Here is a 26,136-nt window from a genome sequence, read left to right as displayed (position 1 = left end):
GGCAGAATGAAATGGAAAGACAGTGGAAATTAGACCTGATAGAAGAGGTGAGAGAACAGTACATATAAGGATGGACTGGACCTAATGTTTTTTTGTCTGCTCCCTGGGGAAGGCAGCCACACAAAGGCCTCTGAGGTACAGACTGAGGCAAATACCAATGGGGACACAAGAACAAATGGATATAAACTGGCCATCAGGAACTTTAGACTTGAAATTAGATGAAGGTTTCTAACCATCAGAGGAGTGAAGTTCTGAAACAGCCTTCCAAGGGGAGCAGTGGGGGCAAAAGACATATCTGGCTTCAAGACTAAGATTGATAAGTTTATGGAGGGGATGGTATGATGGGATAGCCTAATTCTGGCAATTAATTGATCTTTGACTATTAGCAATAAATATGCCCAATGGCCTGTGATGGGATGTTAGATGGGGTGGGATCTGAGTTATTACAGAGAATTCTTTCCTGGGTGTCTGCCTTGCCCACATGCTCAGGGTTTAGCTGATCACCATATTTGGGGTCAGGAAGGAATTTTCCTCCAGGGCAGATTGGCAGAGGCCCTGGGGGGTTTTCTCCTTCCTCTGCAGCATGGGGCACGGGTCACTTGCTGGAGGATTCTCCGCACCTTGAAGTCTTTAAACCACAATTTGAGGACTTCAGTAGCTCAGACATAGGTTAGGGGTTTGTTGCAGGAGTAGGTGGGTGAAATTCTGTGGCCTGCGTTGTGCAGGAGGTCAGATTAGACTATCATAATGGTCCCTTCTGACCTTAATGTCTATGATTCTATGAAATACAATAATTTGAGATAACAGACCAGATCCACAGCTGGTGTAAATTGACATAGCTCTGCTAAATGCAGCATAGTTGTAGCTGTGTCAATCCCTGGATATCAGAGACACAAGAGACAAGGTGAGTGAGGTTATATCTGAGAAGAGCTCTGGGTGGCTCGAAAGCTTGTCTTTCTCACCAGCAGAAGTTGGTCCAATAAAGACAGTACCTCACTCCCCTTGTCTCTCTATCACTCTATTAAAGCTACTTTACAGCAGCTGAGGATCTGACCCAATATATTTAATAAATGGTAAACATGAGCTACAAAAAACATATGGAGGAGGAGGGTAAAATATAGTCCCTTGCTGAGAAGTTATTGAAAGTTCAAAGCCAGAAAACAGATAGTTTAGCAGTAAGAATGTTCCTGGCTTCCCCTTTACAAATAAATCACCATTTTTTTCTGTGCTGCAGTGCTCAGCCCTGCTTTTGCCACATTCCCAGCATTTGGCTCCCTGGCTCACGACTCCAACAGGAGAAACCCAGGGGCAGGCAAGATTTGAACCCAGAAGCTCGCCAAGACCCAGGAGAAATGACAAAATCAAGAGGACATTGCCTTCATAACAGAAGAGAGATGCCATTGCCATTCTCCCTGCTGCTTCCATTGGGGATAAGCTGCTGTTGCCAGGCAACTCCCTGAAGCTGCTCATTCCCTGGTTTGGCTTTAATTGTCACGACGACTCCTTTTTCTAAGTTATTTGATTGCGTTTTGTTTTATAACTTTTTTTAAAGCACATAAGGGAAGAAAATAAGAACAAAAACAAAAAATACCTCAAAACTATTGGTGCAAGCAGCTGGAGAGATCGCAAAGGCACTGCCTATTAACTTAGCGTCAGATTGTGATACCTCAGACCCACTGGTGAGGCCTTATTCACATGTGCTGTCCATGTCTCCCATAGTTTGGTTGTGTAGGTTATTTATGTTTAAGTGACTCATTGATGAAGCTTGAAATAAAAACCAGAAGAGATCCAACACAGGCCAGGTCTACACTACAAATGTATATCAGTCTTACTATGTCTCCCAGGGAAAGAGGTGACGTGTCGGGGGGGCATGCAGGGTCAATGCGTTCCCAGAAGTTGGGGGGGGGCAGAGTGACAAAAATAATGTCAATTTCACTCAGCAGCTGCCAGATCTCGGAGAGTGTATTTCGCTTCTGAAACAGCCTGTGTTGGTGTTTCCAAAACTTTTTTTTTTTTAATTTCTGATTTGCAAGAGATCTCAAAATAGCAACATTGCGCACAATTTGGAAATCCCAAGTTTTGGCCAGCTCTAATCATAATGCATACACACAAGGGAGGCAAATTAAAGTTGCACAGACAACCTTATGTCAGGCATTTCCTAACTTCAGAGTCTTTGACTTTGCAAACTCAATAATGTTTTTAATGTGTTTTGTCGTGTGCAGGATATAACCATGTGCATGCACCACTTCCTGAAAGTCTCTCCATCATCAGCTCTTCTTAGTAGTATATTCTTTTTTTCTTTTGCTTGTTTCTCTTTTACAAACAGTAACTAATTTATAACGTAATAAAATAAAATGTAGGCTCGGTTCCCATTTGCTTTCTATTCCATCCCAGCAGTTCACTCAAACCCAGCAGGCATTTCATTGGTTCCAAGCAGCGAGGCACTTCAAATGCCAATTGCTGTAATTACAAACTTTAGGGCTCTATTCTTCACTCAATCCTTGTACAAATTCAAGTCAGTACAGGCAAAAATTCATCATGCCAATGGGGAGCAGGACTGGGATTTGACCGAATCATGAGAGGTGAGATTCAGTCTGAACAGAGGCTAAACACAAGAGTTAATAACCACTTAGGTCCTACGTAAGCATCATAACAGACTTACATGGTACACAACCTCATGCTGGCTTCTTGCACAAGGCAGAATTTTTACTCAGTGAGAATTATTTTCTGACATATGGAAATTCAGATTGCTGGGCTGAGCAATCAACTTCTTATTAAGGAAAATTATGCTTCTGACTTATAAAGCACAAAAGCAAGGCAGCTTGCATTAGGGTTGTAATTCTAGGTCAGCACTACGGCTGGGTGAAACTTCACTGGGCTGTGTGAAATGTTCACTGTGAACATTATCTTCAAACCATGTGAGTTGGCATCCCCTGAGTGTCACTTTGCAAGTCTGATGCAAACCCCAAATCTCAAAATGATCCTCTGTCAAAATAGTCATGTTTCACACCAATTTCTCTTTAAAAGCATGAGAAGCTGCTATTTGGTGTGGTTTTTAACACAAACCAAATGACGACTCAGTTCAGTTTGAAAATAATCTCAAATCTATCTAAAATTCCATTAAGCTCCCTCCAGAAAAGAGCCTGCATTTTTATTTTTTTTTGTTGTTTTTTTTTGCAATTTTTGCAATTTTTGCTTGAACACTGGACCATTTTTTGAGTGATAATTGGCCCATTTGTGAACATTTTCAGATTCCATTGCCCACATCACATGCAGATCTAGCCAACATGTCTCCTGATGATGTGGCTTGTTAATATCACACATGGTCAAAACTCCTGCAACACCCTCCACAATGGGATGAATTAAGGAAAGAGATTCAGCCATCAGTGAATTCTCTTGCTCTTGCAGATTGAAGTCAGTCTCTTAATGTTATTTCACTGTCTTTTTTGTGGGTTAATTATATACTGTAAGTCTGGCATATGTAATTAGCAAATGCATTTCCACTGATGAGATGGACATATCGCCCCGGTTTTATTATAATTTGGTCAGTAATGGAAAAGCAAATTCTTTCTCTGAAGGATATAATAAGGGCACAGGGCCTGATGCTGCTCTCACGAGGTCCAGGGGAGTTTTGCCATTGTCTTCAAAGGGAACTGAATCTGGTACAATTCACAAGCAAAAAATGCATTTTAGTAAATGCTAAATGCTGACAATTCCCAAGAGCGACAAAAGCAATTCAGAGTTGGGTTAGGCAAAACATTTTCACTGTGACAAAGTTCCTGCTCTACCTTGGTGGGTCTTGCGCTTATTGGCAGATTTGCTCGCCTTGGGGCTTCATGGCAGCCCTCAGCTTGGCCGTTTTTCTGAATTCAGAGTCCAGGTCGACTCCTCCTGTATCTGACCAGGAGTTGGGAGGATTTGGGGGGAACCCGGGCCCGCCCTCTACTCCGGGTTCCAGCCCAGGGCCCTGTGGAATGCAGCTGTCTAGAGTGCCTCCTGGAACAGCTGTGCAACAGATACAACTCCCTGGGCTACTTCCCCATGGCCTCCTCCCAACATCTTCTTTATCCTCACCACAGGACCTTCCTCCTGGTGTCTGATGATGCTTGTACACCTCAGTCCTCCAACAGTCTGCATTCTCACTCTCAGCTCCTAGTACCGCTTGCTCCCAGCTCCTCACATGCACACCACAAACTGAAGTGAGCTCCTTTTTAAAACCCAGATGCCCTGATTAGCCTTCCTTAATTGATTCTAGCAGCTTCTTGATTGGCTGCAGGTGTTCTAATCAGCCTGTCTTAATTGTCTCCAGAAGGTTCCTGATTGTTCTGGAATCTTCCCTGTTACCTTACCCAGGGAAAAGGGACCTACTTAGCCTGGGGCTAATATATCTGCCTTCTATTACTCTCCTATAGCCATCTAGCCCGACCCTGTCTCATTCACCTAAACCCTTTTTCGATGAAATATGCTAGTTTGTCAAAGATTAACCTTTTGCAGAGATGTTTTGATTTCAACAATTTTTTTCACTGGGAAGATTTCTGAAGCCCAGGGTGGACTCTCTGATCACTTCCAGAAAGAAATTGGAATGAGCAAAAATGCGCAAAAGATTTTGGTTTCATTTCAATGTGGAACAAAAACAAATTTTGAAACCTCAAAAATTGTCACAAAATGAAACTGTCATTTTCCATTCAGCTCTGATTCCAAGTTAAGGTTGCAGATCCATGACTGACTCACTCCGCTCATGCTAGGTTTTAAAGCACTTATGGTGAATAACTTAAGACCACCCACTCTTAAAATGCATATCTCCAGTGTAGGCTTAACTCAGACCCTTAATATCATAATGTGTATGTACTGTGGGGGTTGTGATTACATTGGCTTTTTAAAAAATCATAATACAGTAAAAGCTTTATTCTCTGGCATGTTAGGGACATGTGGGGTGCCGGTTAGTAAAAAATTCCATTTAACTAAGAGTTATACTTACCAATGGAATACTAATTTTCAAAGAATACAATAAAATGCATAAAGTATAAAATAGTATACAGGCACTCACCAATCCAGTAGTAGAACTGCACTGTAGAGTGGTTGGTTTCTTGAAGCACTTAGGTGTATACAGGTAAAACTTTCAATACAGTAGGTTATCTTATGACATTACATATCACTATGGGCAGTGCATGGCATCCACCCAGATCACTAAAAATATACTCAACAGTAAAACTATACTGAACATAATTTAATTTTTCTTTGATGATTCAGAAGGCACTTCAGGATCTTGCAGTGCCTCAGGGTCATCATTATCAACATCAATTATCATTGTAGATGTAGAAGGTATAGGAGATTGGGCTGAATCTGTACTGACCCTATGACACACCCAGGAAGCTGCTTTTTAGAATAAATCCCTGATATCAGATGGCTTACTTGTCTTCTGCCTCTTTTGCATAAAAGTAGAGTGCAGAATGTGCAATTGCATAACCCCCTGGGCAGTATACTAGTCCCAGTTATTAGACTGAAGATTTGTATTGGGAGATATCAGAAATGCCAGTTAATAGAGCTTTCAGGTTGATAAAGTGCCGGATAACACAGCTTTTCTTCTATTGTTATTTGTTTTCCTACTCTAGTAGCCCAATGTAAACAAATCAAAAAGGTGTCATATGCCTAGAACCTTTCTTACATGCAGAGTGTTCACAACCATGTGAGCAGTATTCACTTCAGAAGATTCTATTGAGGGGTAAAAGGAGAAAGGAAAATGATTATGTAACAGGTTGGGGAGAAAAGTGTGGAAGAAGAGCGTAGTTACCATGTAACGTAGCTTTTGGGTTTTTAAATAGTGGTATTTTAAGAATCTTCGTTGAAGTATATTATAGTTGACACATGGACCTGAAGGTCTAACATGGAAATAAATGTTCCACATATATTTTAAAAAAAGAAAGTCTTTTCTTCTTCGCTACAGTTGCAGTGAACTTTGTCTTAACAGGGACCTCCAGGGCCCTTCCAAGCTAGTCATGGAGGTAACACCCCTAGAGAGTGGTCTTCCTACGACTGCCTTACCACTTGCATTTCCCCTCATGCTGTTCTGGGCCTCTCCAACCTCTCTTAGGAGTTCTTCAGTCCCCTGGCACCCTCCATCATGACCTTTCTAATATTGCCCCAGCTGTCTCTGGAGTTCATCTCTCAGGATTCACTGCTCCAGGTTTCCCCAGCTTTAGTACAGGCAGTGACAGTGCATGATATTATCAGCCATAGTACTGCAAGATAGAAAAAATTAACCATGTCTGCTGTTACCAGTCATTTGTTTAGAAATTTATACTGAAAGACTCAGGCACCCTGCATCACTACAGTGAAAGCAAGAAAGTATAAGCATAAAAAGGCCTGACTATGGACTCACTACTCAAGAATGGAAGCCCCACACTATTAGGTATCAAGCTATATAGATTTCAAAATCTTGACCAAAGAAGTAAGCCTGACATTGTGTTCATAATACCTGGGCTTTTTCAGACCTCTGGACAGAGCATGTTCCAGAGGCACAGATTCTCCTTCACTGAGATTGCCATGCTGTTAAGTGCAAAGAGAGTAACTCCAGGAACTCAGCTGATCGTAACTCCCATAATGCAACAAGCGGGGGGAAGCAATTTCTCAGATAATCTTGTCCTGGGCAATTGAGGGCTTAAAAAGACCATAATCAACACCAGAAATATCCAATATCCAGAAATAAACAAGTCGGCAGTGCAGAGCACAAGATGTTTGGGCTTCCAGTAGGTCACCTTCAGGAAAGGAGTTGCTATATTCTGCATAAGCTGCAGGTTCTGAGATCTTTGCAAGAGCATCTCCAAGTGCAGTGTACTCCAGTAATCTAGCTTTGAGATCATAAAGGCCTGGATCACTGTGTTGAGCCACAGAGCCAACCATCTCAGTTTCCAGCACTATCAGAAATGAAAAAGGGACTGGGCCAGAAAAGGAACCATTACTCACAATGGACAGCAGTTACTCACCCACAATGCCCAACTGAAGTATACGGGACTACTTGTGTAAGTAACTGCTGACCAGTGAGAGCAAGTAGGTCACAGCTGGGCCCACTGTGAGTGACAATGAGATTCCACAGCTGCAAATCATTCTAAGTGGAAATATAATAATACTTCAAATAAAGGCAATGAGTGAAAATGTGTTACTGTGTGGCTGCTCAGCTGCCTATGAAGGCATCATCTCAGGCAAGTTTCTAGTGAGCAAGTGAACAGATTGTAAAATTTCACAGCTACAACTGGCAATAATTGCTAGCCTCAGCAGAGGGCTAGGAGTGAATCCACATGGAGTCTAACCAGAAATGACCTCTTCTTCTTCATGGTACAAATGGCTCCTCCAAACCAGGACTGAGGCACAATGAATAGCAGGGCAGTGTGGAGAATTCCACTGCCACTAACAGTTCTGCAGATAAATAAACACCTTTGGTTTCCAGGATCATCAATCTGGCCCATTTAATGAATGGGGGAAAGGTAAGGAAACAAGACAAGACATGAATCCAAAATAGAAAGCTCTGAGCCACACTCTGACTCCACCACTAACACTGACTAACAAAAAGAAAAGGAGTACTTGTGGCACCTTAGAGACTAACAAATTTATTTGAGCATAAGCTTTCGTGAGCTACAGCTCACTTCATCGAATGCATTACGATGAAGTGAGCTGTAGCTCACGAAAGCTTATGCTCTAATAAATTTGTTAGTCTCTAAGGTGCCACAAGTACTCCTTTTCTTTTTGCGAATACAGACTAACACGGCTGCTACTCTGAAAACTGACTAACAGAAATCACTGGGGTGTTCTTTTTTTTTTAAAGCAGGGCCTTTTTCCTGAGTCTGTTCAGCTGTGCTTAGAAAACTTTTATTGAGCAGGGGGATGAGCCTGCCTCTCTTTCCAAAAATAATCTTTCATCTGTAGGTTTATTGCGCCTGATTTTTTTATTTTGCTTTTCCGTGAAGGCTTTGAGGAAAGAACAAAACTCCATGACTAGCACCAACTTTCAGGAAAAGCTCAGCAGTGACAAAAGCAAAAGATGTCAATGCAGGGCTGTTTTTTTTTTTTTTTTAATCCCATACCCGTGTTTTAAAGAAAGACAAACTACAATCCGTTCTATTTTGCAATTAATCCTAAAGGTTAATTTTGTTGCAAGCACATTGTAAACAAAGGGGATATTTATTTCAGTGTGCAGGTACACTGCAATGGAGGGAACCCAAAGAGAAGGGCAGTTGGTGCTGAGGATTAAAGAGAGGCTGCAAAACCCTGCGGAATCCAACGCTGACAGATTTGCTTATTAAAAAGGGTATCCTTGTGGAAGGCCTGCCATTGATGGCTCTGACACAGCAGGACTTCAGAAAGAAAGGACACAATTGGAAGACTGTGCTGTGGTTGGGACAGTGAGGCAAAGGGGCAGTTCTAATTTGTCAGAGTTGTATCTAATTCCACAGAACAAAGTTAGCAAAGAGAGATGAGCAGAATCCACAAATGATTGCTCATTCACCAAGCCCCGATGGAGTGATAGGCCAACACACAGCTCAGGCTTTGCAGGGTAACCTGAGCTCTCCCAGTCAGCATTAGATAATTTTGCCTTGTGGGCATAACAGTTTTCCTTGTTTCTTCTTTAATAGGATTATTCCTGACAATATTAAAAAGATAACATCAGTGTCTTTCAGTGTCTGTATAAACTATTTCTAGAGATATGAATGGAGACTTCAGGTGATTTTGTTACTTGCTCTGATAGAACTTAACTTCACGTAAGATACAGAAGAAAAGAAAGCTAATTTAATTCTCAACTTTATCCTTGGCATAAGCCAAAATCCCAGCAACTCTTTTAGGGAGGAGGGATAGGTGAAATTGAAAAAAGTGAACAAAAATACGGTTTTATTTCGATGCCTTAAAAAAAGCTTATGGGACAATTTTTTCTGCTGGATTAATTCTACTGTCTTCCACCAGAGAATCTGGCCCCATGCATTCTGGGGGGAGGGATGGCTCAGTGGTTTGAGCATTAGCCTGTTAAAGCCAGAGTTGTGAGTTCAATCCTTAAGTGGGCCATTTAGGGATCTAGTGCAAAAATTGGGGATTGGTCCTGCTTTGAGCAGGGGGTTGGACTAGATGACCTCCTGAGCAGTCTAGATGACTGCCCCTTCCAACCCTGATATTCTATGATTCTGGGTCTGATCCAACTCCATTGAAATAAATGGAAAGATTCCTGTAGACTACAATGAGTGTTAGATCAGGTCCTCAAACATGTAACTCACAGATGCGAAAGATACTTTAATGTACACAAAGAATCCTGTTCAAAAATCAAATTGGGAGACATGACATATTCAGTCTCAGCTGACAGTAGAGGAACAGGGTAAAAAGGGCAAATATATTTTCCTCTCCCACCAAGAACATGTGAAAAAGGCATAGCATGATATCATAAATTGTGAAAAAACATAATTGGCCAATTTCTGTCCTCATCTCCTAGTGATTCTAATAGAGCTGCCCTAGGTGACACTTCATGGAGTTTAAACAGTAGAATTTGGTCCTATGGCACAGATTTTCAAAAGTGGCCACTGAGAGGCCCAGCTCAGCAGAGCACATGCTCAAAGTTAAGTACATCCTCAAATCCCATTGAAGTCAATGAGACTTAATTGCATACCTAAAATTAAACACGTGCCAGTGCTTGCTAACTTGAGGCCTAAGTGTCAAGTTAAGCAACTAAAATTAGTGGCCACTTTTGAAAATGTTCATCTATATGTTTTGTGGCTAAAATATATTTTAATCAAAATCTGACCCCAAAATAAGTGCTTAAGATGCTGTCACAACTTTTTAACACTACATTTTAAGAGTGACTAGTGATACTACATGCCTCAATTTTTGGGTGCCTGACATAAGGCACCTGAAAGAAGCCTGATTTTCAGAAATGGTGCTGAGCAACACAACTGACCAACAATGTTTAGCTCATAGCAGGTCTTTCTTATTTCTAGAAAAGTTTCCATCCCTGGCCAGTTTCTGTGTATGGGGCAAATCATCCTGTCTCCTGAGTGGACAAAGACCTCCTTCCTCTCTCTCATCCACACAAGCAAGAATACATGTATCATGGAGGTGGTTCTCTCTGTCCCAGAGGGAGTAGCAGGGATAGTAAATATTTTTTTCATATATGCATAGATTTTAAGGTCACAAGGGACCATTATTATCATCTGCCTGACCTTCTGCACAAAACAGGCCATAGAACCTCAGCTAGTTATTTCTGCATCAAGCCTGTAACTTCTTTTTGAAATCAAGTATCTCTTCTGGACAGAGATCCAATGTTGATTTAAGATTTCAAGTGTTGAAAAGCCCACCACTTTCCAAGGAAAGTTGTTCCAGTGATTAATTACCCTCTCTTTGCATCTTATTGCTAGTCCAAATTGGTGCAGGTTCAGCTTCCAAACATTGGATCTTGTTGTATCTTTTTCTGCTAGATTAAAGAGAAATCTATTGACAGAAATCTCTTCCGCTTGTAGGTACTTGCAGGCTGATCAAGTCATATCTTAACCTTCTCTTGGATAAACTAGTTTAGTCCTTGTAGCCTACTCATCCCATTACAAAAACAACAATGGCAGCCACATCAGAGGAAGCTGCTAGATCTGCCTCCCAGGTGGAAGATAAGTTCAGCATTTCTGATGAAGGATGAAGGGGTATGTGGTAGTATCAGGGGAAGGACCATGTGAAAAGAAAACTGGGTGACAATAACCCACATGTGGAAGATCCAGGACATAATGCTAACATATGGTTATGGCTAACTTTTTGTCATGTATATTTTTAGTAAAAGTCATGGACAGATCACAGGCAATAAACAAAAATTCATGGAAGCCCGTGACATGTCCCTGACTTTCACTAAAAATATCCCTGACAAAATGGGGAGGTGGGTTCAGCATCCATTGCTGCTGGGGCTTCAGGGTCCCCCATTGCTGTGGTGAGTGGGAGCTCTGGGGTCCCCCTGCCTGTGGGGGCTGGACTGCTGTGGGGTCCCCTCACCCCCCATGGCAGCTGGGAGCTCAGGGGAGTCCCTCTGCCACTCGCCACAGCTGGGAGCTGCAGGGTACCCCCTGCTCCTGCCATGGCTGGAAGTTGCAGGGAAAGCCTCCCACCACAGATGGGCAGCTGCAGGGTCCCACCACAAGGCTGGGGGCTAGGAGTTGCAGGGGAGCTGGCTGGGAGCTCCAGCCCCAGGGCAGAAAATGTCATGGAGGTTAATGGAAGTGACAGATTCTGTGACCTCCAGGACATAATTGTAGCCATATATGTAGCCAATTGTAGACATATATGGCTGTTTTTCTATGAATCCTCTTCTCCCACCTCCACTTTACCCCCAATAATTTGTTTAACAAACTTCCAGTGTGTTTTAAAAATGTCCCAGCTCCCATTTCACACTCTTGCTCACTTGTGTTCTCTGACCTGTCACAATAAGATAAGGCAGTGGAAAACTGGGTCAAATTCTCAACTGATTGTTAATCAGCATAGCTGCAATGAAGTCAATGGCTCTACCCTGATTTCTGCCTGCTGAGGATCTGTCGCTAAGTGTTGCTCAAGTCACTTTTTCACAGCGTGACTGGTGTGACCCAGTCGGGAGTGTCAAACACCAGTCTTCTCAAAACGTAAGCTGAGGGTTGGAAGAGACCTCAGGAGGTCATCTAATACGACCCCCTGCTCAAAGCAGGACCAACACCAACTAAATCATCCCAGCCAGGGCTTTGTCAAACTGGGCCCTAAAAACCTCTAAGGATGGAGATTCCACCACCTCCCTAGGTAACCCATGCAGATGTTTGCTGCTGTACCTAGTCATTGGGGAGTGGCTGGTGTATTGGGTTTCCTCCCATGAAGAAAAGCCGATATTTTTTCACCACTTATGGATGTAGACAAGTGGCAAGTCTGCTGTACATATTGGGTTACTTGTAAAGAACTTTTCCTGGTGGGACTATACCATTAAGGCCCATCTACACTGAGAACAAAGCTGTGACTGAAAACCTAAAAAAACAGTTCCAACGTCACCGGCTGAACTGTTCTCGAACGCAGTTTGGCCAGCTGCTGTAGAGGAGGCCAAGCAGTGTTAGAAGGGCATTCAAGACTATTCTTGGCTATTCTGGAATGAGCCAGCTAAAATGTGTTAGAAAACTCTTCAGCTGGAGCCTGGTTTGAACCCTGTTTTAACATAGCTTTCAAACCTGGCTGTAATCCTAGCAGAGATGGGGGCCTGATGGGTTAGGTAAGCAGCCCCTCATTCACCAGGTGAAGCAAACATGAGGCTGAGAGGTTGGTACTTATACTTTGGGTTGCAGTGGGGGCTCTGGCAGTCCTTTCTTGCTGTATACGGGGGCTTTGCTAAGACGTGTCTGAATTTAAATAAAATACCTTCTGGTGGTTTACTTTGTGTTGAGCCATGGGCACAGTTTCACTCACTCAGAAGAGTCCTTCACATACTGTCGTCACTTCTCTTATTAAAATCCCTTTCCTGTGCATTCTGTCATAGCAGTGCAATCACAATAGGCTCAGATGTGATAGGATTTCCGTTTAAAGAGAGCCTTTCAGGTTAAAAATAATATTTTTTGTAAAAACTAAAATCTCTTTCTCTAACACCTTAAATTATTAACCCTTAATGCATTTTTAAAAAACAAATTCACATTCAACTATTTATGCTGTTTGCTTGCTGCATTTTTTTTTTTTTTGGCTTGGGTAATGAAAATAGATCAGCCATTGTCACTTTTTGTTTATAGTCAGTATCTGATCAATTTCATTGCCCCTCCCCGAGTCATTGGCACAATGTTGCATTGTTTGCCTTTCAACACAGCAGGGAGGGGTTTTGTTTTCTGTAGTTTTGTTTTTTACACTTAAAGGTTTTAAATATTTTTTCCCATTTTTTCCTAATCTATTTTTCAAAAAGCTTATTTTCACAGCAGCTAAGTTTGGAGACAAAATTGACCTGATGGTTCTTTTAATTCTATGATTTCAAAAACAGGGGTTAAGCATATAAAATGCCTTGAAAATGCATCTGGACATATGAAGTTCTGTTGCCCACACACTCAAGTCTCCCCCTGTTGCTCAAAGAGTTTTGTTGTTCTGTCGGAACATAATGGTTATGGAAGGAGAGGTGACCTGCCTGGTTGTCAGGGCCAATGCCTTCAGGAGCTTTGAATATCAGGAATGAGACCTTGAACCTGACTCTGTATTCAGTGGGGAGCCTGTACAAAGAGCAGAGCACAGGGGTGATGTGCTAATGGTAGCTTGCATTACTAAGAAGACATTATCCTTCATTGTGTACTATAGATGTTAGAACTAGGGGTGATGGGGGTGCTGCCGAACCCCCTCTCTTGAAGCAGTTTCCATCATATACAGGATTTACTGTTTGGCTCAATGGCTCTCAGTATCCCCACTATACAAATCGTTCCAGAACCCCTGTTGTGTACCATTTGGACCATTTTAAGGGTGTGGGTGGCTTCATGCATCTACAGACCTACTGTTCTATCTAACTTTCTTCTCTGTTTCCTTTTCCACCTTCATAAGTATTTCAAAGGGAAAAGAAGCAAAATATTGTCAGAGTTAACTTGTCACAATGCATGTTTTCCGCTATTCTTTCTCCGTTTAAAGTAAGACTTGATTCTGGAGACAGAAAAATACAGGTGGTAAAGAAGGTTTTAAAAGGTGAATGGACATACTTAAAATAAATAAATACAAAAAAGGCTGAGTCCTATGGGACTCTGAATCAGTTCAGGCATCTGTACTCACTGTTCCTGCTGCAGGATGGTGGTTTTGGGCTCTGATCTGGCAAGTGTAATGTGACTGAAGTCAATGGGATTACTCACCCAAGTAAAGTTAAGCACGTGCATAAGTGTTTCCAGAGTGAGGGCTTTATGCTGTAATATTGTCAAGATGGAGAACATGTCTTTTTATATGTTCTGTAAAGGACGCAGCGCATCCACTCTCAGGCTCTATGAAACACGTTGAGAATAATAATCAATGAATTCATATTAAAGGTGTTAAAAATTTTATCCTTTAAAAGACACTGTTCTCTTTTGCATTCTTAAAGTCACATGATGAGAGAGAGAGAGAGAGAGAGAGAGAAGAATCCATGTTATGGGCATAAATACACAGACATCTTTATTCTTTTAATTTTGTCCTTTTTCAAAGGAAAGTGAGACCTTTTGTAATTTCTAGAAGGCTCAGCAGCACCAGAAAACACAGTGACACAGAAAGTTGCATGTGGAAATCACTAGTATGGTAGTAATTTCCTAAAGTGGTATGAAAAGCTCTTTTTTGGGAGACTTAAAAAGCCCATTGAGTCTTTTAAAAAGTCTTCTACAAAGAAACTGATCAGTTTTCTAATACTGTGTTGAAACCAGAGGCCATATTACTTTTCCAGAATTTCTTTATATACAGTAGCTAGCCAGACTTTATTTATGGACCTACTGTAATTGTCTTGGGAAATATGGAACCTCTAGAGTACTTAAAACAAGGCAAAAAGGTCACATGGAAGTATGGAGGCTTAAACATGATTTGCAATAATTTACTGATTTGAAGAGAACATTGTGACTTTATGAGGGCCAGCACTGTTTTTCACACACCAAGTAAAGTCATTTTGGCAGATAAATGTCTTCTCCTCCTCCCCCCTTTACTTAATATGCAGTAAATATTGTTGTATTCTATATTTTCTGATGAGCGTAGGATTGGTTATTATCTTAACACCTCACAACTGATACAGCTACCAGTGAGACTGAGGCCTAATCTAGTAACTCTTACTCAGCATTCAGAAACTCTAGGGAAATCTAAGACAGCAATAACATCTCATGGGCTTCACTAGGACTATCTGCATGGGTAAAGCCCAGGATGGGCTTCTGGTGAAGGCACTGAGGGGAGATTTTCAAAGGCACTAATGGCAGTTCGGCAGTTAACTCTGCTAAACTCTAGGTTCATCTACACTGGACCAGGAGCTGTGGTTTCTCGTGTGGACTCTGACTGAGCGAGTGCACTAAAGGCTAGCAGTATAGCTGTGGCAGCTTGGGCAGCAAGACAGGCTAGTCACCTGAGTATGTACAGTACCTAGGTTCCCAGGCTGGATTGTATTCAGGGCAGCTGGTTCTCCAGATGCCCATGTCATGACTATACTTCTATTTTTAGTGCACTCACTCAGTTAAATCAAGCATGGGCCTGTCAGTTCACACTGGAAATTACACCTCTGGCTGGAAGTGGAGACGTACCCCCTGACTCAGAAAAGCAGGGTTTAATTCCAAACTGTGCCACACACTTCCTGTGAGAGCCCAGGCAATTATTTAGCGCCTGATCCAAAGCCCAGTAAAACTAATGGAAGTCTTGCCATAACTTTAACGGGCTTTGGATCAGATCCTTAATCTCTCTGTGCCTCATTTCCCAAACTGTAAAGTGGGAATAATGATCCTGCCTTTTTCTCACCTTTGTCTGTTTTGTTTACTTAGACTGTAAGCTCTTCAGTATAAGGCCAGTCTCTTACCATGCATTTATACAACATGCAGGGCCCGATCTCAGCTGGGATCTCCATGTGCTTTTGTAATACACATGATAAATAATAAAAAAATAGTGTGTTAAACTTTGTACTTTTAAAAATATGTCACCTGCAGAGAAGACGAATTGGGCTTAGTACCGTTTTGGATACATTCCCATACATAAAAAGAAAAGGAGTACTTGTGGCACCTTAGAGACTAACAAATTTATTTGAGCATGAGCTTTCGTGAGCTACAGCTCACTTCATCGGATGCATTCAGTGGAAAATACAGTGAGGAGATTTATATACATACACAGAGAACATGAAACAATGGGTTTTTCATACACACTGTAAGGAGAGTGATCACTTAAGATGAGCTATTACCAGTAGGAAGGGGGGGGAGGAGGAAAACCTTTTGTGGTGATAATCAAGGTGGACCATTTCCAGCAGTTAACAAGAACGTCTGAGGGACAGTGGGGGGTGGTGTGGGGGAGAAATAACATGGTGAAATAGTTTTACTTTGTGTAATGACCTTTCCACTCCCAGTCTCGATTCAAGCCTAAGTTAATTGTATCCAGTTTGCAAATTAATTCCAATTCAGCAGTCTCTCACTGGAGTCTGTTTTTGAAGTTTTTTGTTGAAGGATAGCCATTCTCAGGTCTGTAATCGAGTGACCGGAGAGATTGAAGTGTTCTCTGACTGGTTTTTGAATGTTATAATTCTTGATGTCTGATTTGTGTTCATTTATTCTTTTACGTAGAGACTGTCCAGTTTGATCAATGTGCATGGCAGAGGAGCATTGCTGGCACATGATGGCATATATCACATTGATAGATGTGCAGGTGAATGAGCCTCTGATAGTGTGGCTGATGTGATTAGGCCCTATGATGGTGTCTCCTGAATAGACATGTTGGCAATGGGCTTTGTTGCAAGGATAGGTTCCTGGGTTAGTGGTTCTGTTGTGTGGTATGTGGTTGCTGGTGAGTATTTGCTTCAGGTTGGGGGGCTGCCTGTAAGCAAGGACTGGCCTGTCTCCCAAGATCTGTGAGAGTGTTGGGTCGTCCTTCAAGATAGGTTGTAGATCCTTGATGATGCTTTGGAGAGGTTTTAGTTGGGGGCTGAAGGTGATGGCTAGTGGCGTTCTGTTATTTTCTTTGTTGGGCCTGTCCTGTAGTAGATGACTTCTGGGTACTCTTCTGGCTCTGTCAATCTATTTCTTCACTTCAGCAGGTGGGTATTGTAGTTGTAAGAATGCATGATAGAGATCTTGTAGGTGTTTGTCTCTGTCTGAGGGGTTGGAGCAAATGCGGTTGTATCGTAGAGCTTGGTTGTAGACAATGGATCGTGTGGTGTGATCTGGATGAAAGCTGGAGGCATGTAGGTAGGAATAGCGGTCAGTAGGTTTCCGGTATAGGGTGGTGTTTATGTGACCATCACTTATTAGCACCGTAGTGTCCAGGAAGTAGATCTCTTGTGTGGACTGGTCCAGGCTGAGGTTGATGGTGGGATGGAAATTGTTGAAATCATGGTGGAATTCCTCAAGGGCTTCTTTTCCTGGGTCCAGATGATGAAGATGTCATTAATGTAGCGCAAGTAGAGTAGGGCATTAGGGGACGAGCTGAGGAAGCGTTGTTCTAAGTCAGCCATAAAAATGTTGGCATACTGTGGGGCCATGTGGGTACCCATAGCAGTGCCGCTGATTTGAAGGTATACTATGTCCCCAAATGTGAAATAGTTATGGGTGAGGACAAAGTTCATCTTAAGTGATCACTCTCCTTACAGTGTGTATGATAAAACCCATTGTTTCATGTTCTCTGTGTGTGTATATAAATCTCCTCACTTTATTTTCCACTGAATGGATCCGATGAAGTGAGCTGTAGCACACGAAAGCTTATGCTCAAATAAATTTGTTAGTCTCTAAGGTGCCACAAGTATCCTTTTCTTTTTGTGAATACAGACTAACACGGCTGCTACTCTGATTCCCATACATATGAATTTGTCATTTCATCATGCAGCTACACTGTAACTACTCAGCTCAGCTGCTGCCATTTCCTAGCGCCTTGCAGTATTTTGCAGTAAATCAATGTAATCTGCATTACAGTACATGATTTTACTACAACCTCGAGAAATTTTTCAATTGCCTCCCTTGCATTTAAATTGAGATCATTTAGTTGAAATTATGAAACATGCATTAGCCATTAATGCCACCAAGATTCCACATTAGTGTCAAATCACTAATACATTACCTTTCATAATCTAATTTGTTCACACACTAAAATACACAGAACATGCATAGCTTAGCAAATGGCCTTCTGAAATGTAATCATAATTTTTTCTGAACTCTTTCCTTAAAAAAATAAACAAACATCTAGATGTATATAGCGGTCTCCTTTCCTAAGCTCATTTTCTCATCTGCATTAGGGCCACACCATGATATCCTGCCACACGATGATGAGAACCATACACCAGAAGCAGTTGCTGCCTTCTGGTGGGAGGTGCTGCTTAATCTAAGGATATCACAATCTGGCCCTTACTCTTCTTCTGCACTTGCGAGTACCAAGCCTTGGGGCTTCTATTTTACGCACTGATCACTAGTAGCAAGGCAATGCCCCGAATTGTTTTTGTTGTTGTTGTTTTTCTTTTAAAGTGGAGAACTGGGAACTATTGAGATATCAATTCCTCTTCTCTTTTAAAGAAAAAAACAACTGAGAGATTGAAGAGTTCCAGAAAAAAGAAGCACACAGCAGTATTAGCTGATATGACATAAATGTGGAAATTGGGGGTGAAATCCTGGCCCCACTGAAGTCAGTGGGAGTTTTGTTATTTGCTTCAATGGGTACCAGATTTCAACCTGGGTGTTTGAATCCATTTGTACACTCAGGATTTGTTGACTGTATAATGAATGGAAGGGGTTTATAATGTTAGTTGGAGAAGGAGTGTGTGAATGACCATTCATTTCAGATGACCTCCCCTCCTTTCCATCCAAACAGCTTTACAGCTTTACTGAGACCAGAGGTATGAGGAAACAGGAACATCAGCTGGATGCAGCACTACCTTAGAAGAAGGGAGACATGGAACAATGAGAGGTGTTTCCAACTGTGTAAAAGAAAGATACTCACATGAGACAGATGCTTAGTGTGCTGCAGAATAGAAAGTGGGGGCAAAGATAGAGGTGTGGAGGGGAACCAGGAGAAACCCATAGGGGTCTGGTAGTCAAGAGAGAGTTTGTATGATGTGAGAGGGATACAAGCAAAAAGAAGCTAGTTGTGGATGGGGCCTTGGAATACACGGGTCCTCAGACTAAAACAAAGGCAAACAGCATATTTGTTCAGCAAGAGGAACTGTAATTCTGATGTATCCTCTTGCATGATGTATCCTCTTGCATGTATTTCCTCTTGCATGCTGCAAGATGGGAACCATCCTCTCTAGTCAGAAAAATATAAAGAATCATTTGTTTTCAATTTCTAAAACAGTTTAGTGGAAGATCAAGGCCCCTTTTTGAAAAGTTCCAAAGGTTTTACAACCTCTCCCCCTGCCCTCCCAACTCCTCTGGGTTCTCCCATCCCTCAGCAATTATTTATCTCAGATCTTGGGCAAGAAAGGCTTTCCCCTCTCTGGAAGCACATCTGTCTCAGTCACTAACATGTTGAGATCATCTTTCAGCCATTGCTAGAATGATGGAAGTGAACTCTGAATCATGACATGTCAGAAGTCAAATCCACACTGGCTTTAGAATTCTGGGCACAGCTGGAGACTTCTGATTGGCTGTCAGCAATGACATATCCTTGCTGGTGATTCCCAGTGAATGAATATGTCTGACTTTTATCCTTTTCATTTCAGAAAAGAGCTATCTAAGGCATTTCTAGAGGCTTATTGCACTCATTGGGGGGCTAAAGTCACTTGAGCTTCATGCCTTTTACTAACACTAGAAACATTTAATAACCACTCCGGTGTGTATTGCCTGTTGTATATGATTTCTCAATTGAAAGCTTAGGATGGAAGGACGGTTTGGGATAAAGGCACTGGCTTGAGACTAAAACAGTATTGGCTCTAGTGGCTCCTGCCACTGTGACAGAAACCCTGTCAGACCTTGATCTCTTTATACCTGAACTACCTCTCTGTAAAATGGGTGCGGTGATAATAATGTTGTGGGAATATACTCACTACTGTTTAGGTCCAGGAGGTGATCAGACATTAAAGAAATCAGAGTCATAACAAAGATTTTTTTTTTAGTCTTTTACCAAACAATAGTGATGTATATTCACATGACCTGTTCCTTCCTGGCAACTGCTTCATTTATGGTAACAGCCTATTTGTATCCAATTTGTGATTGTACTCAGCTCCTCTCCCAAGCCTTTGCATAGTGAAGTTCTTTCTAACCTATACCATTCAAAGCCCTCTCACCAACACATTCTTACCTAACTAGACAAAGAACAGCACATGCATTCCCAAACACCCCTGGTTCTACCAGATCTCTATAGTCCTATCATCTCTCATTCTGTAGTTTTGTGTGATTGGTATTATAAACAATCTTTAAAAAGGAGGAGAATACAAAGCATCATGGAAATATTATGGACCAGAATGTCCACTGAACTGAACAGGGATATGCCAATTCCAGTCCTATGTCCCTGGTTTAGGCCCTGATCCTGCACTCACTGACAACACTGATGCAGGACAAAGCCCATACTGAGCATATGTAAGAATTTTCATTAAAGACAATAAATACTTTGCTGGATTGATAGTGCTATAGAACAGAGATGCATACCGCTGAGAGGAAGGAGTCACGTATGGTAGTCTATGGAATATAAGCATTAGCTGTAGGCAATCACATAGTTATATTCTTTTAAGTTCATATTTACTTGATCTCAAAGGAGGCATCAAAAGCTGGAACTGACCATATCATGCTGCATTCACATACATTCCAAAGGGGAAAAACCCAAAATGCTCTTTTTGGCAGAGGGAAGTAGGCTGGCTGAAAATATACCCAGCCTTTTATTAGATGAATCATCCCTGCTTCAACTGGCAACCATTCACTGACCTAAGCATTTTTGTACCTAACATTTTAAAAGGAGATAATTTTCACAGCATACTTCAGCTTCTTAGAATGCTCTCTTTGAAAGCAAAGTCAATCCTAGGTCAGTATTCCAATGTAGTTTCCTTTGTACTAAATCCTGCTTTCAAGAAAATTCTTGCCATGGTTCACTGGTGTTTAACCTATCATATAATATCCAGGTTTACTGTGTTAGAAGAAGCAGAACAGTATTAAGCTTTTCCCACAAGCCTGTGATTGCATTTGACCCAGTAACCTGTATTAGATTAACATTTATTCTACAACTACACAGCCAGCCTTGGACCTTGGTGAGCTGCAGTTTATAGAGGACACTAACCATTTTTACAAGTGGAGCAGGAAAAGGGAATTGAATCTGAGGGAGTAATTCCAAGCAAGTATGTTGCTGCTGCAGTTAAATTGTTTATACGAGGAGTAGGGGAATTACATCTGACTGACCTCTCTTTTTATCTGCTTAAAAGACAAAGTGCAGGTCTCCATGGCAAGTGCTAACTCCTGGGGAATGCAATTTAAAAATGCATAGAGGCTATAATGCCTCTCTGTCCACCCATAAGGGAGAGCTTCAAAGGCAGGGAAGGAATGTATGCAAGGTAAAATCTCCAGGATTAGAAATGGTTTCATGTTAGCAAGGCTACAAATAGGTTCATAAGTATTCTCACTTGTGAAACAGCCACTTTTTAGACAAATTGGGAGTACAAGCAGGAAAGGAAGTTGCTGGCTTTATTGCCATTAAATTGAACCCCATGCTGGTTTAGGAAGGGTGGGATTGTCATTATCAGCGTGAGCTGTAGCTCACGAAAGCTTATGCTCAAATAAATTTGTTAGTCTCTACGATGCCACAAGTACTCCTTTTCTTTTTGCGAATACAGACTAACACGGCTGCTACTCTGAAACCTAGGATAATATAGGACAAGATCCTCTGCTAGTGTAAATCACAGTTGTTCCATTGACTGATTTATACTAGCTCCTATCATTGATCTCAGCAGCTAAACACTATTACATACACATCATGCATTAAAAGAGAGATTGACAAAGAAAGTTACTAAGGACGTTTAGGGGGTAGCATGGAGAGCTAATCCCTGTACAAACAATTGCTAAGTCACAAGCAGAGCAAGTACAGCCCAGAGGCAGAATTTCATTTCAGATGAAATTTCTACAAAAATTAAAAACAATTCGTTTTACTTATTTTTCCCTTTCCCTCTCATCACCCAGCATTTCATGTAGAGGCAAAGTTAATCTCTTTAAAGGAGATGTTAACACAAGGAATGCTGCTAGACGAGGAATTAAACAAACTTCTAAATCACAAATGCTTATCCAAGTAAAAAATCATCAAATCTCTTGCAAACCCAATTTTACTATCTAAAAATTGGCTTGGCTCTAGTTACAAGCAAACTCTGTACTGAATACTTCCCACAGTTTTCAGAGTAGCAGCCATGTTAGTCTGTATTCGCAAAAAGAAAAGGAGCACTTGTGGCACCTTAGAGACTAACAAATTTATTTGAGCATAAGCTTTCATGAGCTACAGCTCACTTCTTGGGTGGGGAAGCAGGAATATCCACCACAGCTAATGATGGATTCATCCAAATACTCTAACCAATGATGGTGATAAGTCCATTGCTAGTTATCCCTGAACTAACATCTGATTAAGCCACAAGTGGTGATGAGTCATTCCTATGCTAGGCTCCAGCCAATCCAGAAGCCAGGAACTGGTCTGATGAATTTCAGGGCAGGTATATAAGCCTCATAGGTGATACAGCAGCTCAGTCTGCCCAGTGTCACTTCAGGGCTTGGAACAATAGTGGCAATAGACTTTAAGGGACTTAGCCTGCTCCAGCCTTGCTCTGACTCCAGCCTTCTTTTCAGCTCTGCTCCAGCAAAGATCCCAGCCCTGCTTTTGCTTTGTTCCAACCTGGCTCCTGCTCTGACTTCTGACCTAAGTGCCACTGCTCCAACCACTAGGTCTGACTCTCCATGGCGTAGTTTCTGGCCAGTGCTGAATGCAAATGAAATGACACCACTGCTAAATAACCAAATCCAATTCTTCAGAAGCTCCTGGGAACTGGACAAGAACAGAGTGCTCAAAAGGATTAATGTTCCAACCTAGGGGGCAGATCCTCAGCTGGTGTAAATCAGCGTGCCTCCAAGGACACATGATCATTGATTTACACTCGCTGAGAATCTGGCCCAAGAAAACTAGAGGGTTTGGGGACTTTTGTGGGAGTGTATTTAGGATCAAATTTTGTGGGATCTGCTGTTCCTTATATCACAGATGCAAAGTTCCAGATTGGTGTCTTTTCAAGTTTTTTCTATAAATCAAAATAAATAATAGCTGGAGGGGGGACATGGGAGATCCTCAAAGTAGTGGGGGGTGGAAGCAAGGATTGTGGTAAACAGCTCTCTCGCCTTCATAAACGTTGTAAATTCTAGAAAGTGTGAAATTCTAAAAGGCCTCTATAAATGGTGCTTTGTTGATGAGGCGTTTACCTCTCCTTTGTAAGGCTATTTAGACTCAGCAGCACAACCAACTCTGACCCTATTCCATTTAGGAATCGGCTCAATTAAAGGTTGATGAAACATTCTCTCTTACACTGCAATCAATAGGTGCAATTCCACAGCTGTCAATGCTGCGCAGTAACTTGGCACTGGAGCCGCCGTCCCTACTGTGAATTTTCATACCCATATTACATCAAGGGCAGGTGGAACCTGGAGGCTAATCCTGTAAAGCTGTTACTTCTTGCCCAAAAGAAATTGAGGATTTGGCCTCAGCTTTTCAAACAGTTTTATTCAAAACAAGCAGGGGAAAGGGGGATGGGGAGGGGAGAAAGAAAGAAAAGTGAAGTCTAAGTGCACCTGGGAGATGTTTTAAAAACAGTAATGGAATAAGGCCTAGGTCTTGGATAAGAGTGGAATCTGCCCTCAGGATGCCACCTACAAACAGGCCTGAGCACATTGATGAAACTGTTCATCTGAAGTGATTCCTGTCAATACAATGAGCACTGGATGGAAAGAACAGTGTGTACAAATGCCCTACTTTAAACCCTCTGCTCTAGGAGAGAAGAGAAACATTTCTAACAGCAAAACCCATCACTCTCATGTAGCCTCCCTCCTTCTCTTAAAACAACCAGGTCTGGTCATTCTCTCTCCTGCTTTGGCGCTTAGCGTAATTCAAGTTCCAGCAGCAGAAGCAATTGAAGGAAGCTGCTTTGCCTTTTGTTTTCGTGGACCATGCTGATACTGCACCCCCACTCTAGATCTGGGTGGAAGTTATGCAAAGGCCTCCTTTGCCTTCAGCTTCCCCCCACCCAGTGTTTTGCTCACTTAAAAGCAGCATTTGACTGGATTCTACAGCTCCAGGCCCCCTAACAATGGTAGAAAATGACCGTCAGGAACGAGAGGGAAGACAGTGTTAGGAAGACGGGAATGGGGACAGTACTTCCACAGAGACAGATGGGTTTCTGCATCAGGTCTCCTCCCATAGAGACACATTCTAAGTGGTAGGGTGTCATAATTCTTTAGCCATGTGCATTAAAGGTCTGATCTTTCACCCACTGAAGTCAATGGCAAAGCTCCCAGTGTAGCACGGGACTCTATATGATGAATGTATTGTGATAGTGATGGATGCAAATCACCATTCTGGAAATGAGTTGGAAGAAATTGGTTCTGATTTAGCCTGTTCAGCATTAGTGGGAGTCGTAAAGCATCAAGACAAAGTTCCTGTATATGGTGTGGGGATTTAAAGTTTCTGTCAGAGAAAATGTGCTCAGGTAGAGTCATTTAGCATTTAATATTAATTACTGACGTTAAGACACAATATGGCATCCTGCAGTCTTTGGATTCTGTACCCTTCATTAACTATTTCCCCATTAACCTTGACTGGAATCACATTCTAAGCCTAAATGGTAACATTTTTTTTATTTTTATTTGTGAGCATTCCCATTTCATCCTTGAAACCTCTCTCATATTCTTATTTCTTTGTAAATGGTCCAGCTTGTAATGAAGTGCCATTGAAAGTATTTACTGTTTGCTGCTTAATTTTGTCCTCATGGAAGTCATCTAATGCCAGCTCCAACAGTAGTTAATATACCTTTGAGCACATGCTGTGACCTTTCTCCAACTCATGCCTGACTTCATTCTCAGATCTCATTAAACAGGAGAAATTATCCTCTGAAAGAGCAAAACCAGAAATGTGCAGGTTTTTCACAGAGCTATGGAGGACAGTTTGATTTAAAATGCATTACAGTAAAGTGGGGGAGGGGAAGTAGGATTCATCTTGCACTCATGCTACGTGTCATATAAAATAAAACTCTATTAAAAAGACACAGATCAGAGAACTATGGTGCTTTTGTTTTTTCACTGGATTGTTGTTTCTTGGGTGGTTTTTCTTTGCTTGCTCTTGCTGCTGTCAGAAGACAAAGTCCTACAGTCGGTTCCTCTAAGAGGCTAGGGTTTAGCTGCTCTCTCCGGATCAAACACTGCACTGATTGGAGATAGCTATTAACACTAGGGCCCAATTCATCCACCCTTATTCATGCTGAGTTGTATCTGATACCATGACTAGTCCCCACTGATTTCATATAACACAGAACAACCAGGAGGGTATCACCGGCTATTCCTCTCCTGGATGTAATGAATACATGACAGAGAAACAAGGTGGGTGAGGTAATATCTTTATTGAAGCAACTTCTGTTGGTGGAAGGTACAAATTTCCCAGCTACACAAAGCTCTTCTTCAGATCTAGGGAAAGAAGCAGAGTGTCTGAGCGAAATACAAATTGGGACAGATTGTTAAGCAGAAGAGGCAACATATGTTGGAGCCAGGCATTTGAAATGAAGGGGGCAACTGGGGTTAGATTGTTATACATAAAGCATTTGAAGTGGGCAATTAAGAGTAGCAGACAGTGTGGAGTGTTACAAATGGTTGTAATGAACCATAAAGCCAGTGTCCTGGGACACTCGGACAAGACAGCTACACCACTGTGAACTACTCTCACCGTAAGGTATGATGTATTGTCAATAAGGATGGCAGCAGAGACAACACATGGGGGACATACGGGGGTGCATGTCCTTCCCCCCAGCTTTGCTGCTTGGCTTGTACTGAGCATGCTCACATGGACTGAGCATGTTCAGTAACCTCTGCTGAAGCTGCTGCCCTCACTCTGCTCCCCATTATCAGCAGTCAGATACGGGTCATCTCTGGATAGCAGAATTGGAGAGTCGGATGCAACTGACTCTGTCCAGACTGGTCCATGCACCCATCCAGAACCCATCGAAGAAAGGGCACAGGGCTCTGCTTACTCAGACTCTCTTGCAGGATCAGGGATTTATTTTGTATTTCGTATTGCCATGAAAATATCAGACAAATTTGCTAATCTAAGATCAAATCAGTAACTACCAGAAACTGATCCCCCTTTTCCCTTCACTTGAGTGGATACCACATGCACTGGCGGCAAGACGCTGTGGATATACATTGTCTCCCTAAAGCCCTCTGAGGCACCACAGTTATGGCTCAGCCACTGAAAGTGCATCTGCTTTGACTGAAGAGAACAAGTCATAAAATAACTACCATTAAAAGTTGTATTTCTTGCCATTCT

This window comes from Dermochelys coriacea, chromosome 3 (genome assembly GCF_009764565.3).
Source record: "Dermochelys coriacea isolate rDerCor1 chromosome 3, rDerCor1.pri.v4, whole genome shotgun sequence".
Classification (NCBI taxonomy): domain Eukaryota; kingdom Metazoa; phylum Chordata; order Testudines; family Dermochelyidae; genus Dermochelys; species Dermochelys coriacea.
The sequence above is the reverse complement of the archived record's forward strand: the minus strand, read 5'-3'. Positions refer to the sequence as shown.